Raw genomic sequence first — 16,195 nt, forward strand, 5'->3', positions numbered from 1 at the left:
CTTTATTATGTGTATTAGGGTAAGGCATCGTCTCCCATTAAGATGACACTCCATTGCACCAAGTGAAATAGAGTAGATTCCTTTCACACCCCCCTTTCATCATTGCCAAGCCTCGATTGCCAATTACATCCCCTCCAATACCACCATTGAACATGTGCTCGGGTCAGGGAAGACGGGCGTGCCCGCCCGTTGTCATCAAGGGCGGAGCCAGAGGGTCGCGCGACCAACCAGGGCCGAGGTGAGCACACCGAGGGGCGTGTCCAAAAAGGCCGGCGGCTTGATCGCCGGAGGCACTATAAAAAGCGCGCGCGCAAGGTACTGCGAGAGATCGTCCAGGGAAGCACAAAGCCTGCTATTCGTCGCCTTGCTCGCCAAAGTTGGACCAAGCAAGAGAGTTGGGCAAGAAGCAAGCACGTTGTTCAGTTGTGTGGTTGGATCAGACGAGTCCTGGCAAAGCACGCGACGTCCCCAGAGCAGCCACAGCAGCAACGACAGCAGCGTGGGGCCTTGACGGCAGTTCCGGAGCAGGGCCGCGAAGGAACGGCGGCGGTCAAACGCGCCGATCGTGCTGCAGTACCATTGGACCTTCCTCTCCCTCCAGCCATCCACCTCCTGCCTCTCCATCCTTCTTGTGTACGTGAGTTTGTTTTGTTTGTTCTGTCCTTGGGTTAATTAAGTTTGTATAAGCTAGCGTTGCACTGTCTAATAACTTCTGTAAATTATTTTCTTAGCTTTCCTTCTTCCTTGGTTATTTTGAGCCTGTAAATAGCAAATAAATTATATTCGTATTTCCAACCTTTTTGTCTGCTTCTTCTTCACATCCGTGTCGCCTTAGTCTTTTCCCTATTGAATATCTGTGGCGCGATCCGGCCAACGTTCGGGAATCGGGTTAGTCGGGGTAACTGTACGGCCGTGGGGCCATCCGCTCGGCAAACACAACATCTTATCCGCGGTCCGTAACAATATGATACAGTATCAATATGACAGAGCGGAAGATGTAAAAATGATGGCAGTGGGTTCCCCCCATTTTATCATTTGAGCATTTGGAGTTGTAATGAACTGGCAACGGAGAGTGGATGGGATGAGAGGAAAAATAAAACTCCAGTTTAAGTGAATAGGGTGGTTGGGGAGTGGGGGGGGGGGGGGGCTCAAGCCCATAGTGGAGAAGTGCTCAATTGAGCTGCACACAAAGGCCTTGTCAGGGCAGGTCAGGTATGGAAGCATGTGCCGGAGCAGCGCGTCGCCACATCCACTTTCCGACAGTACTCCAGGGGCCTCTGTCTGGTCATCCCCCAGGCCGATGCCTGGCCCATCCCTATGTCCTTGAGATGCCGATCAACCTGCTGCAACCACGAGGCTCCCCTGCAGAGAGTATCTGGTGAGCTGGATCAGCGTCTGGAAAAAGAGCCACATGTCCATACAGCCACAGCTGATGCTCATGGACCATACAGGAAGCAAATCTCATCTGAGTCACTTTCAGCAACCGCTCGTTGGAAACAAAGTCCGACCAGCGATAGCCAAGGATTCTCTGAAGAGACTTGGTTCCAAAGGAGTTAAGTCTCATTCTCTGGTCCTTGGTAAAGGTCCAAGTCTCGCATCCGTAGAGCAAGACTGGAAGCACCAAGGACTTAGACTGATTTTCGTTCTCCTGCATAGATACCGACAGCACCACACCCCATAATCCAGTGAATCCATGACTCGCCAAGTCCGACTCAGCCGTCTATCAACCTCTGGCTGACAACATGCGGACACATGAATAACACTGCCAAGGAAAGTGAATCTCTTCATGACCTCAACATCTTCGCACTGACAAGACAGCAGAGACAACAAAAACAGGCACTGACAAGACAGCAGAGACAACAAAAACAGGCACCGACAAGACAGCAGCATCCAATATGTCATTGAAAGCTTGGATCATGGTTTTGACCCAGGAAATCCGTAATCCCAGTGGCTTCGCCTCCTCATTCAGTGCCTGGAGGGCCCCTGTAAGAATATCCAGCGTCACTTCAAAGTGACTGCATCATCTGCGAAATCAAGGTCAGAAATCTTGACACTCCCAAACGATGCACCACAGCCTGACCTCTCCGACGATATCCTCCCTAGAATTCAGTCCATACAAGCACTGAAGAGAGAGGGAGCCAGTACACACCCCTGCCGAACTCCAGTAACAACTAGAAATAAGTCAGAGATGGAGCCACCACACCTCACAGCACTCTCAGTAACAGAGCATAGTTCAGAGATCAGATTGATCAGCGTTGGTGGCACCCCACGAAGACCAATAATCTTTCAGAGGGCATCCCGATTCACCAAATCGAATGCTTTGCGGAAATCAACATAGGCTGCAAGCAGCCCCTGACGAAACTCTCGCTTGCGTTCGGTGAGGACCCGAAGCGCAAGGTCAATCCTTGACCTCTTTGGTGTAAAGTCCGACTGCTCTGGTCACTGGTGCTCAAGCAGATGGCGGCGAACCCTCTCAAGAATGAACCACCTTTAGAGGCCATTTTTCCCGCAGAGCAGGGGTTGGCCTTTTTTTGGGAACCGTGGTCCCCTTTTTGAAGCAATGTTTTACGGCCGGATGCCCTTCCTGCCGCCAACCCTGTTAGTTGCCTCTTGCGACACACAGGGAATTACCAGTGAACTGGTACTCAATTTGCTGACCTCGGAAGGATGACAGGCTGATTCAATCCCCCTGGTGTTAATTCAGCAATGAACCGGGATTTAAACCCAGGATCCTAGGATCCCAAGCCGGCACCCTAACCTCTAAGCCAACACCAGGCATGAACCCTCTCAAGAATGATCCAAGCAAAGACCTTGCCCGGCACCGAGAGTAGCGTCACCCCTCGGTAGTTGTTGCAGTCCTGGTGATCACTCTTCCCTTTCCAGAGGGGGACAACAAGGCCCGTCTTCCAGTCAGTTGGGATGATGCCTGTGCTCCAAACAGAGCACAGAACTGCATGCAAGACTCAAGTACAGCATTTCCACCAGTCTTGAGAAGCTCAGTACGGATGGCACAAATCCCAGGAGCTTTTCCCCCTTTCAGCCAGGTCACCGCCACCTGTTTCCACAAGGGAAGGCGGTTCACAGTTAATTGGGGGGTCGTTAATTTGGGGGTCAGCATTTGGGATAGCAACACCCCTGACATCCAACTCAACAGCCGGTGGGTCGGCCTGGTACAGCCGCTCAAAGTAACCGGCCCAGCGGGCCTTCACTTCATTCAGACTTCTCTGTCAAGAGGCCACCACCCTCTGCGACAACTGCAGTACACCTCGGGACAGGCTTAGAGGAACGCAATGCACAGATTCCTCTGTAAGCAGGACGAGAATCACATGTCCACAAGTGATGCTCTACCTTTTCACAGATTCCTCGCACATGGGCCTCGTTGTCGGCCCTCAGCGAGCGTACAGTTTTACGCCTAAGCTCCCGGACCAGTTCAGCTCTGCCATCGAGCCAGGCCCTGTGACTCTGGTCGATGGTATCAAGCGTCTCCTGAAAGACAAAGTTCTTCTTCGCCTGATGGTGGGTTCCAAGACACCCACCGGCAACATCAAGAATGGTTGTCTTGAAGGCACTCCACAACTTCTCAGGATCCTCCGAAGCATCCAGACCCCCCAAAACCCCCACTCAACCAGCTCGCGAACTCCTCAGCTGCCCTCTCCTCCTTGAGCGTGCCCACATTCAGCCGAGGCTGGGATGATAGCATTCTCTTGGATTTGAGCTGCAACTTCAGAGTTGTTACAACAAGCCTGTGGTCAGTGTTGAGGAACTGATCACTCCGGTAGACCCTGCAGTTCTGGAGCATCCGCCATCGACCATCAATGAGCACATGGTCATCTCCTTTGCTACTCCACCAGCATTGGAATACCAAGTCCAGCGATGAGGCTGTGGGTGCTGAAATCATGCGCCAGCCACTCTAAGTCCATGACTTCTTGCAAATCATGAAGTCCATGACTTCTTGCAAAGCCGAGGAACTTAGTGCTATTCTGGTTCACAGTCCCGGGTCCATGGGGACCAACACATGCCTCATAACCATCCCTATCAGTGCCAGTCGATGCATTGAAACCCCCAAGACTAGAAGAGTATCTCTCCTGGGGCACTGATCTACCACAGACTCGAGGGTGGCGTAGAATGCCTCCTTCACAGTGAGATCACTTTCTTTAGTCGGAGTATATACAGAGACCAGGGAAATGACACCCAAAGAGTGACGAATCCTCAGTCTCATAATACGCTCGTTAACCGGTGTTACCACGACTATCATGGGAGTCAGCTTATTGGACACAGCTACAGCAACTCCCTGGGCATGGTAACCATCAAAGCGACCAGACCAGTAGTAGGTGCAACCCCCCGCCATAATATCACCACGATCCAGCCTCCGAACCTCAGAAAGTGCTGCCACACTGACGTTCAAACGCTGGAGCTCGGATGATAGCAGAGATAGGTGATCATCCTCTCAGAGTAAGAACGTTCCAGGCTCCCACCCGAAGTGACCGCCTCAGGTTAACCCAAGGAGACCGTCGTCTGGTGGACGACACCTCAGCACCACCCCGACACACACCTCCACAACCCAACCCAGGAAAGTTACCCCGTGCTTTTCCTCCTATTATCAAAGAATGGGGGTCCCGAAGGCTTTGCCCCAACCCAGTCATCCGGTGAGCTCCCCTGTGAAAGGCAGCTGCACAGAAGGTAGTCCCACGGAATGTTTTTTTTTTAGTTGTGTTCTTTGTGCGTATTGTGGAATGACATGTTTTATGGTGGCCGGAGTGCAAATCCTGCCACCAACCTCCTATAAAGAGGTAACCCGACTGCAGGAGGACGTCCGCAGACAGTTGGGCACCGGATATGGATGGCCGTTGGCTCACAGGGAGCTCTTCCACCCTTTAACAGGTCTTGTTTTAGCCCTGCTAGGTGTCCATATCCAAACACCCCCCAGGAGCGACTAGACCAGGTGGAAAAAAAAGTTTCTCCTGCCCCCAAGAAAATGTGTGACTACTCTTAGTCTGGCTCCTAACTGTTGACCTGCCTGGCTAGGTAAGACGTACCAGGAGTAAAGCTCCCACCAGTATAGCTCAAAGGGTCACAGGAGCACGCAAGCCTCCCCACTACAATCAAAGTGGTAGTCACAATCAGGAGGGGCTTGTTGGCTGTCAATAGTTCAGATTTTTAAAGGAATGACATGTTTTATTTCCAACAAAGTGATTCCAATGAAACCATTGACAACAAGCATTCTGAGTATTGCGCTGCAATACATGTCCCCTACCAAAGTTCAAAGTGCCATAACTTTGTCAAAAATGATCGAATATACAAATTTATGCACGGTTGATGCTGGTTTTCAAACTTGATCTGAGGTATGCTGAGACACATGTGTCACGCCTCGCCTCGTTGATAAGCCCGCAAGGTCGCTCCGTGGAGCGGCCTGCACGTATTGCACTGTGTGAATTATATAATTTATTACCAACTCATGGTGTGAGGTACTGGCGATTCAAGAGATATCCATTAAAAAAATTTTTTTTCGTTTAATTAACGATATCTGCCAAAACCACGTGCCCTACCGCAAATTCCAAAAGGTCATTTTAGTAGACTGATATGCTGAACAGATCTGTGAAGTTTTCCCTCGATTGGATCAAAAATGAGTGAGGAGCTCGGTTTTAAAGGTTCATGCTTAAAAACGTCATAACTCTGAAACCATGCGACGCATAACGTCATGCTCGCTGACTTTTTTGTTCGTCACGGGTATGCGATTTTGCCTGCAAAGTTTGGCCTCGATCTGTTCAGCCGTTGCAGAGAAAAAGGGGTTTTCGTGTTTTCATGAAAAACAATATGGCGGCCGAACCACGTGACCTGTGACATCATAATTACCATTAAAATATTCTACAGATCGAGTCCCTCCTATGGTGAAAATTTGATCTCAATCGGTCCTATTATTGCAGAGAAATTGTTTTTTAAAGGAAATTAAAACTTAAGATGGCACTGAGTTAAGGATCATCAGAATTATCAGAATTCCCAAAGTTCAAAGTGCCATAACTTTGTCAAAAATGATCGAAACGTCGTGAAGTTCGAACTTGATCTGTAACTTATCATGAGGAAACCATTTGCCAAGTTTGAAATCATTAGCATTAAGCGTTTAGAAAAAAAGTCCGAGAAAACTGTTCCTTGCGTGACGGACTGATGGACTGACGGACGGACGGAGGGACGGCGTGCAAACCTATAGTCCCCTCCGTTGTACACCGGAAGGGGACTAATAACAAAGCCAGGAATTTTAAACATCCATCATGGTTCATTATGGTTTCCTGCAGTGATATGTGACAACTGAGCACTTGTTTCATGCCACAAAAGGAATATTGGTACATGTTCAGTACTGGCACATTTTTTTATTTATTTTTGGATACAGAATCGAGGCTCGTGAAAGAGCCAACAACAACAAAAAAAATCAAACAGACAAACAAAATATTGATACGGTTTTGAGATTTGTACATATGACATCATTGAAGGTTAAAGGTTTGCCCCCCATAGTTAGTCCACAAGCAACACGTAGGCCCACTTAGAGTATTAGTTATGTCATAGTATGTGTAAGAGTAGGCCATTTCCCTAGTAACATGTGCATCATGTTAATCATCATTAACATCATAAAGAAATGAGCTTAGGTCCTTTCATTTTGCGGCCACCCTCCGTGTGTTGCGCTTTGGCTGCCAGCAGCATTAGCTGCCCTTTGTTTGCTCAAACTAGTCAAATGACACGAGGAAAGCCTGAAAAGAGGGAGGAGCGTGGGGTCGGGGTGTGGCGGCATGAACGAGCACGTCAGAGGCGATGACGGTAAGGGCTACCAGCCAACCAGGGCTCTGAAGGGCATGGCGTGATAGGGCGTGGTAAGAGGCGTCTAAGCAAGTGCTGGAAGGTTTGCTGGGCAGGGCTATATAAGCCTTCACAAAAAGCCCTTGAACAGGACTGATGAGGACTGGCTGGAGGAGGGCTTACGAGGACTCGCGTGCACACGACAGTATCGAGAGGATTTGTCGGAGGACTTGAAGGAATTGAGAAGCGCATTGTTAGTGCCTATTCGCTTATTACATACACAGCCTGCGAGTGATTAACCGCCAGAGCACAGCCCTACCGTTCGCCCCGTGTTATCCCGTGCGCGCCAACAACACGCGGAGAGCTCCTGCCGTCTCGACTATTTCATCTACTTTGCGGTGCGAGCTGGGGATCGGAGGGAGAGCTGCCCGGAGGCCATCCCTGGACGTGCTGACCTGGTCATCTGCAATCCCCGTGTGAATGTCTGTGTGAGATGGGCCCGTTTGTCTGGGGTATTAAGTATAAGACTGCTTAAGGACTGCACTGTGTCTTCTTCTTCTGATCATTGTACATCGTGTAAATAAATCTTGTTATTCCTTTTCTCCTAATTCGACCGTTTCTGTGATTTCCATCATTGGGTAAGCGTGGCACGAGTAAGAACCGCTTGGATCGGGGTCGAGTCATTGATAACGGCTCGGGTCACGGGTTCGCTACCGCTCGGCGTATCCACCAACACCCGTGATTTGTGCGGGGCTTCCTTCCTCGTTTCTGGGCAGCGCGAGTAATTAGGTATTAGTGATTAGTCCTACAACCCTATTTCGCGCTGTCCGGGAAGGACGTCATAGGTCCCGGGTCCCGTCGGCTAGTCAAAGACAAGGGGACTAATCCCCCCTTGGTAAGGGGGAAAGGCCGGCGCTGAGATCCGCAACAATTGGTGTCAGGAGTGGGATTTGGAACCTGGGACTAAATTTTTTAGACCAAATTTTGGACACCAATTGTGCATATTGCTGGCAACAATTGGTGTCAGGAGTGGGATTGGACCCGAAGTGCGCTTAACGCACTCAAAATTACGAGCGGCCGAAATTTAATTATTAAAATCCAAATTTAAATTCGTGCCATGGATAACCAAGACGGTCGGATGCCGGTGGGGGTAGAAGATAAGGTAGAGTTAATAACCCAGGACCGAGAGGGACAGTTGGTGGTGGAGACTGATAAGGGTGCGGCAGCTGGCAAAGACAATGGCGGCGCCTCGCACGTGGCGACGAGGACCGCGCCCCGCTGTACCAACGTTTGAAGAAATGCAGTTATTCATGGCTCTATTTAAGAAGGAAATGAAAAAAACGGGGGATCAGTTGGTTAATCGAATGGATGCTCAGAGCGACAAATTCACCCGGAACATAAGAAAAATGGGGGAGGACGTTGAGCAGGAAGGTCGCATTGGTACGCGACGAGGTAACGCGATTTGAGGAACGCGTGGAAAGCGAGCCTGAGCGAGGTGCAGTTAAAATGACTGGGGTAGAAATCGTGACTCGGGGTGTGGAAAAGCCGACGGCCGCCGAATTGGAAAATTTTATTTTATGTGCGCCAGCGGTCGTCAAGCTTAATAAAGAAAAAGAAATTATAATTGAAATTGGGGTTGAAGAGACGGCAGAGAAAGAATCGGGAAATGAATCGAAGAAAGAAATGGAATGCACGCAAAGTCCATGTTCACATTGTGATGTCGTGCTGCCTAACCCAAATGAGACTTTACAGGTGTTGGCGGGAAAGGCGGAGAAGAGAATCCCTAAGGTGAGTAGGAGCGTTTATGGCGTGAAAATGTTTGGCGCGAAAAGATTTTTGGCACGCTTGGGATCGCGATGTAACCCGGGCGCTCGTGGAAGGTCCGTGGTGCGATGTGTGAGGGTGAATGGCGCGCGTGTGCGAAAGGCACCGAAGCGCGAGTGTGTAACAGGAGAGTGTGTTACCGAGAGTGAGAGCGAATGCACAACGGAGTGTATGTGTGAAGAGTGCGACACAGGGTGTGCGATGGCCAAGTGTGTTACGGAGTGTGTAACAGAGGAGTGTGTGATAGAGTGTGTGAACGGCATGAGTGTGCCTGAGTGGTGTGCACCGGAGTGTGCGGGGAAAGAGTGTACACCGGAGTGTGCGGGAAACGAGTGCACACCGGACCATATGCGGAGAGCGTGTGTAGTAACGGAATGCAGGGAGTGTATGAGAGGCGCTGGAGCGCCACGTTTTGCGAGAGTGGGGCGAGTCGCGTGTGGGTGTGAGAATGCGGCTCAACCATCGACCCAGACTGGGGGGTTAGCGCGTAGTGCGACGAATAGCTGACGCGAGCCCTCGGTGCATTGTGTGCTTTGTGTGCTGTGGGGAACGGCGGGGAACGTTGCCGTGGCGGCGTGCATGATTCGTGCCGGGCCCCGCCCTGTATGGTCGGCGCCGCGCCGTGGCGAAAGAGGCAAATGGCACGGTTCGAGGGGGGGTAGGAGAGGTCGGACCTTCGCCCCCTGGCAGGCGCGGTGCTCTGACCGGGCGAGGCTGGGCCATCGTGCCGTGGACCGAAAGGCTACGCGCAGGGATGGCGCCTGGAACCTTGGCCCAACAAAACCTCCTCCCCTGAATCGAAAATGCCGGATGGACCCAACCTACAGGAGACCAACCACCTGCATGCATCGCTTGGCTTTTCGAAGCCGAGCTGTGATGAAAATGTATTTCCGCACCGGGAGGCTCGAGTGGAGTGGACAGTTAGCCATAGTGTTGGCGAATGGTAGCTTTGCCATTCACTGGGGGCACATGAGCGCTAGATTATGGGGATGGCAGTGTAAACTAGCCGAGGGCGGGCTAGGATATTGTTAGGGATTTAGAGATGACAATAGGAGACATGAGATTTAAATAGAGACATTTGTACAGGTAGAGGGGACGTAGTCAGATTAGATGGATGTTAATGACGAGGGAAGTGCTTAGTGTAAGGGAAGACGGGAAAGCACGAGTTTTAGAGGAAAGTAGTTAGTTAGATGATGCTGTGTGTGTGCAAAAGTGTATAAGTGGAGTATTGAAGACAAGTGTCATTGTGTTGAGTGAATGGACTTGCATGGTGTGCAAGTGGGGAATATCTGGTGTGGAATGCTTGGTGGGAGTAAGTGGTGTGGAATGAGTTGTGTGGAGTGCATGGTGCGAAGGAGTGGATGGGGGGAGATGGACCCCTTCAGGAATACCCGGGGAGGGTAGTTTAAAGTTAGGTAGAGGGGTTAGGTAAATTGTTTGGATATTGACACCTGTGGTGCAGGTAGTAGCAAGGTATTGCTTAGATGGGTGCATGAGTCTGTGGAAATGGCTGGGCATGTAGGCCTGTTGGTGAGTATAGTTATTGGGGCACTCCGCCACTGGTAGTCTGTCGGCCAGGTGAGGCCGCAGGTAGGCTCTGGGAGCCAGTTAGAGTTCAGATTAGTGTTCAGTGGGGCCCGAGGATCCTAGGGAAGGACCCGAGTAGCCCAATGCCAGAGAGGGCATCAAAGGGGTGAGAGAGCCAGGAGGGGCCTTCCCCGATTTAGGGTAGTTGTAAGGAGCATGGTAAGCTTGGGTGGCGACTTCAGTGGCGGAGGTGCGCAGGTAGGTAGACCTGCTGGTAGAGCCACACGACCCAGCCCCGAAATTGTGCGAAGGCACAGTAGTGAAAAATTGGGGAGTGAGACCCAAAAGTGGAGGGTACCACAGGGTGGGTCAATGGGAATTGGTTTTTAGAACCACATAGTTTAAAGATGCCAATTGGCAGGGCAAAACCCTAGGTAGTGTAACTGAGTTAATGTTATTAGAGTATAGCTAGGATGAGAAGTCTCTTCGCACCACCCACATCCACTCACCAAGGAGACGGAACTCCACACCGGATTTTGCAGACGATTTGGATGGTGAGACGCATCATGACGTGGTTTGACAATGTGTGTATTCCATCTCTTCCTTCTTGGGAGGGATTGGCTGACGAATTTGGTGTAGAGGGGGGATAGAAGAGACAAGACGTAGAGACGAATTTGTAAAGTGTAAATACAGGGAGGGGCAAGGGTAGTGTAGGCTGACATGGGGGGTTACGAACGGCGAGGGACGTGCTTTCTCTGCCCGCTCTCCCGCGCCCCTCATGTTGCATTGCCTCGTGTTGATGTGTACCTTTGCGCCCTTTCCTCCACTAACTCTCTGCTTTGTCTTTCCTCCCCACCCATGGACCCATTTTTGTGTTGTTGAGGGGAGTGTGCAGGAACCATGAACTGTGCTGCGGCACGTTGCTACCCTTGTGCTGTACTCCTGCTAACTGTTGCTGCACCAATACACCTAATGGACCACACGTTCTGTGGCCTGGCATCTTGGCTGAGCAGACATTTGCTGCAAACGTTATCTTGCCCTGCGGACCACTGATTCTAAGTGGCGTCAATGTCACGCAGACGGACCATCTAAGATTGGCCCTGCTGATAAATAACAACGGACACGGTTTGTGCATTTTATCCTTTGGTGTGTCAGGAAAGAAGACTTCAAGTTTTATTATGGCACACCGAAGACAAAGCAGGAAGACACAAGAAGCAGCAGCCCAGCAGCAAAAGCCAACATTTATTTTGAAATGTGATTGTGCATTTTGGTGCATTTTTGTGCATTCTTGTATTATGGTGTATTGGTGCAGTGCATTGTGTTTCTCTCCTCCCAAATTTTCTTTCCCACAAAAGAACAGGACCTGGGTTATAGAAATTTAAATAATTAGATTAGTCTTGTAAATAACATGCTCCCCACCGGCTTTGTGTATAGTTTGAGAATTCTTTCCGTTCGGTTAGCTGTGGTTGTGAGTCTGTTAGTTAGTACACAACGCAGTAGGTGGGACATATCTAGTGTTGTAAAACTGTCACACACAGGGTGATAGATTAAATGTAGAGGGAAACCACATCTAAGTGTCACACGTAATTTAAAAACTAGTCCTGAACCTTGCTCAAAACCGGTCGTTCTCACTTGTGTGGGTTAGCTCGGGGACGAGCCTGGCGAAGGAGGGGGGCAGTGATACGGTTTTGAGATTTGTACATATGACATCATTAAAGGTTAAAGGTTTGCCCCCCATAGTTAGTCCATAAGCAACACGTAGGCCCACTTAGAGTATTAGTTATGTCATAGTATGTGTAAGAGTAGGCCATTTCCCTAGTAACATCTGCGTTGTGTAAAGAAATGAGCTTAGGTCCTTTCATTTTGCGGCCATCCTCCAATTCCATCTATGGGCAAACTCGATCCCGCGCCCCATTTTGGCTGATCCCTCCGTGTGTTACGCTTTGGCTGCCAGAAGCATTAGCTGCCCTTTGTTCGCACAAACTAGTCAAATGACATGAGGTAGGCCTGAAAAGAGGGAGGAGCGCGGGGTCGGGGTGTGGCGGCATGAAGGAGCACGTCAGAGGCGATGACGGTAAGGGCTACCAGCCAACCAGGGCACTGAAGGGCATGGCGTGATGGGGCGTGGTAAGAGGCGTCTAGCAAGTGCTGGAAGGTTCGCTGGGCAGGGCTATATAAGCCTTCGCAAAAAGCCCTTGAACAGGACTGATGAGGACTGGCTGGAGGACTTAAGAGGACTCGCGTGCACACGACAGTATCGAGAGGATTTGTCGGAGGACTTGAAGGAATTGAGAAGCGCATTGTTAGCGCCTATTCGCTTATTACATATGCATCTTGCGAGTGATTAACCGCCAGAGCCCAGCCCTACCGTTCGCCCCGTGTTATCCCGTGCGCGCCAACGACACGCGGAGAGCTCCTGCCGTCTCGACTATTTCATCCACTTCGCGGTGCGAGCTGGGGACCGGAGGGAGAGCTGCCCGGACGCCATCCCTGGATGTGCTGACCTGGTCTGCAATCCCCGTGTGAGTGTCTGTGTGTGAGACGGGCCCGTTTGTCTGGGTTATTAAGTATAAGACTGCTTAAGGACTGCACTGTGTCTTCTTCTTCTGATCATTGTACATCGTGTAAATAAATCTTGTTATTCCTTTTCTCCTAATTCGACCGTTTCTGTGATTTCCATCATTGGGTAAGCGTGGCACGAGTAAGAACCGTTTGGATTGGGGTCTAGTCATTGATAACGGCTCGGGTCACGGGTTCGCTACCGCTCGGCGTATCCACCAACACCCGTGATTCGTGCTGGGCTTCTTTCCTCGTTTCTGGGCAGCGAGAGTAAATAGGTATTAGTGATTAGTCCTACGACACTATTTCGCGCTGTCCGGGAAGGACGTCATAGGTCCCGGGTCCCGTCGGCTCGTCAAAGACAAGGGGACTAATCCCCCCTTGGTAAAGGGGAAAGGCCGGCGCTGAGATCCGCAACAATATAGAAAAAGAGGGAGCGGTAGACAAGATGGGGAGAGAAGGGGAAGCACACAAACACAACATTTAAGAGCAGGGACATCGGGAGATGTGTGGGAGGGAGAGGGCTTGGGGGGAGGAGGCGTGGCAAGGGGGAGGGGGGTGGGAGAAGTATAAAACACAAGGACACCAAGGACTTCCAGGAAAGAAGTTGGTATTTCAAAAAGTAGATTTGGGGTGAAATTAGCGGGGGTAGAAAAGATCAAGGTTTTGGATGGGGGAAGATTCGAGATGGTGGTGAACAGCTGTTTTAAAGACCTGGAGGGAGGAGTGGGATTGAAGAGAGTGAGGGAGTTTGTTCCAGGGGCAGGAGAAAAGAGGAATGAAGGAGTGAAGATGAGCAGAGAGTCTTGATTTTGGCAATTTAACCATAAGAGGGTTGCGGGCAGATCTTGTGCGACCTGTAGGAATATTTGGGGGACAGAGCCCAGAGAGAGCTGGGGGAGCAAGGCCGGAGAGGAGTCGGTCGAAGACGGAAAGACCACCAACCTGCCTACGGTGAGTAAGTGAAAGGCCCTCGGAGATAGCTTCATCGCGGGAGATTTCAATGATTCTGAACACTTTGGTTTCAACAGCGTGAAGACGAGCTAGGTGTGAGGCAGGAGCAAAAGCCCAGAGGGGAGAGCAGTACTCCATTGAGCTGCGGATGAAAGCCTTGTATGTGGTGAGGAGCTCAGGTGTGCCAAGGAAGGACTTTGCACGACGGAAGACGCCCAGTTGGCGACTGGCTTTGGAGGCCAGTTTGGAAATGTGGTTTTCCCAGGAAAGATCATGGCAGATAGTGAGACCCAAAAGCTTGAGTGACAGAACTTCTTGGAGAGGATTATTCAGAAAATGGATGGGAGGGTTGTCCAGTCGGTCTTTTTGGAGAGACATCGTAAGAGTGTGGGATTTGTCAGGAGTGAAAGACATGTTCCACTTGTTTGCCCAGTCTGTGATTTTGTCCAGGTCTGCAGAGAGTGAGGAGGCTGCAGACTGCCGATCTGCGGGATGAGGAATGGAGTGGCAGAGAGTGGAGTCATCAGCAAAGATATAGAGAGGATTTTCAAGAGAGTCAGAGAGATCATTGATGAAGCCCAGAAAAAGCACAGGGCCCAGAACACTGCCTTAAGGAACTCCAGCCTGGACAGGAAGAGGAGATGAGAGAAACCCATTTAGGGCCACACGTTGACTGCGACTAGAGAGGAAGTCCGCCAGCCATGCGTGGAGATTTCCATGGATACCAAAGGAGGAGAGTTTGGTGAGCAGAGCGGGGTGCCAGACCGCAGCAAAGGCACGTGATATGTCAAGGGAGACAGCTCTAATTTCCTGTTTGGCATTGAGGACCTCCATCCATTGTTGAGACAGCAGAAGCAGCATGTCCAGAGTAGAGCGACCTGGTCTGAAACCAAATTGATGATCAGAGATCAAGCCATTGGAGAAGAGGAAAGATTTCATATCCGAAGGAATGATGGATTCCATGACTTTGCTGATAATTGGGAGAAGGCTGATTGGTCTGAAGTTGCAAGGATCTGTTTTTGCACATTTTTTGTGTAAAGCGGTGATGTTCGCTGATTTCCAAGCAGATGGCAGATGACCTTGAGCAAAAGAGAGGGTGAAGAGAACAGAGAGAGGGAGTGAAAGAGCAGAAGAACAGGATTTTCGGACCCGTGGGCTGATGCCGTCAGGTCCAGTTGCAGAATCAGAGTCGAGGGTTGACAAACTTTTCCACCTTGTCAGGAGGAAAGGACACAGAGTCCAGGAGCAGCTGGGTACGACTGGGTATGGTGGGTACAGAGAGGGATGGGTTTGGGACACAAGATTTAGAGGCAAACACAGAGTTGAGGCATTCAGCTTTTTCACGTGCGGAGTCAGCTGTGTAGCCGTTTGAGGTAAGGGAGGATGGAGGGGGAACAAACACCAGAAACAGATTTGACCAGACGCCACCAGGATTTGGAAGAGGGAGACAGATAAGAGAGTTCGGTCTTGAGAACGGAGAGATATTGTTTCCTGGCTCTCCTGAGGGTGGACACACACTTGTTTCGGGCTTTGTGAAAGGAAATAAGATTTCCTTCCGTTGGATTTGCTTGATTTGTTAAAGAGATGTTCAATTTAACAAGCACATGATCAGATGAGCCGATTGGAGCAGAAGAAGAGCAGCAGACATTTTCAGGGAAGTTAGTCATAACCAAGTCCAGAAGAGAAGATGCTCCGTTGACTGAGATCCAGGTCAGGAAATTGACAGATTGTGTCAGTCCAGTGAGTCGCAGAAGTCCTTTGCTGAGGAGCCATGGCTGGTGAGAGAGGTACCCAAACCCAGCCAACTGGCATGGTGACAATTGAACTGGCATGGTGACCATTGGTAACATGGTGACTTCAGAATGAACATATGCTAGGGTATTTTCAATTGCTGGCAGGATGGCCTTGAGGTACGCTCAGTCGCCTCTGAGGCAGCTAGGCTGGGTTAGAAGCACGGCCCTGCTATAAACTGTCATCCTGGTGTCTGTCTGGCAGGCAGGGCAAGGCATCCATGTGTGTGCCGTCCCTCAGGTGACCGTTAAACTAGGTATTCCGTTTTCCAGAATTAGCTGGTGGACGTTAAAGATCCCACGGAGTCTTTCGCAAAGAGTAGGCGAGCTATTGCCGGCACCTTGAACAAAACCTCAACAATTACATATTGCTACCCCAACCTATCGGGGCCACTGTATCAGCAGCACAGCCACACTCCCAGTAAAGAAACAAACAGGCAGCCACAGTTTGCACATGGAATGAATGAATGAATCCTCAACTTCAAAGCAGGCCACATAAGTGACTATGTTATCTCAAGCATCACACTTCCAAAATTTAATAATATGCCCATCAATTCCTTATAAACATGATCTAGATAAATAAAAAACGAGCTGCCAGGAATTTACTGTAGACTCGTTAAAGACAAAGTATTTGATTTTGATTATGAATGTTGCTATGATGGGATATTTTATAGGAATTAATCTCAAAGACTATCTCAATGAAATTGTACTGTATAGTTCAAATTATTAAAGTGAACACGACAGAATCTTCAAAT

At 50.0% G+C, this 16,195-nt stretch overlaps 1 protein-coding gene across 1 annotated transcript in view; it reads left to right on the forward strand.

The window, feature by feature from the left end:
* Positions 1-16,195, forward strand: part of CENATAC (centrosomal AT-AC splicing factor) — a 480,847-nt gene that overhangs the window by 329,208 nt on the left and 135,444 nt on the right. The window lies entirely within an intron of this gene.

Source organism: Myxine glutinosa, chromosome 13 (genome assembly GCF_964187855.1).
Source record: "Myxine glutinosa chromosome 13, kmMyxGlut1.1, whole genome shotgun sequence".
Classification (NCBI taxonomy): Eukaryota; Metazoa; Chordata; class Myxini; order Myxiniformes; family Myxinidae; genus Myxine; species Myxine glutinosa.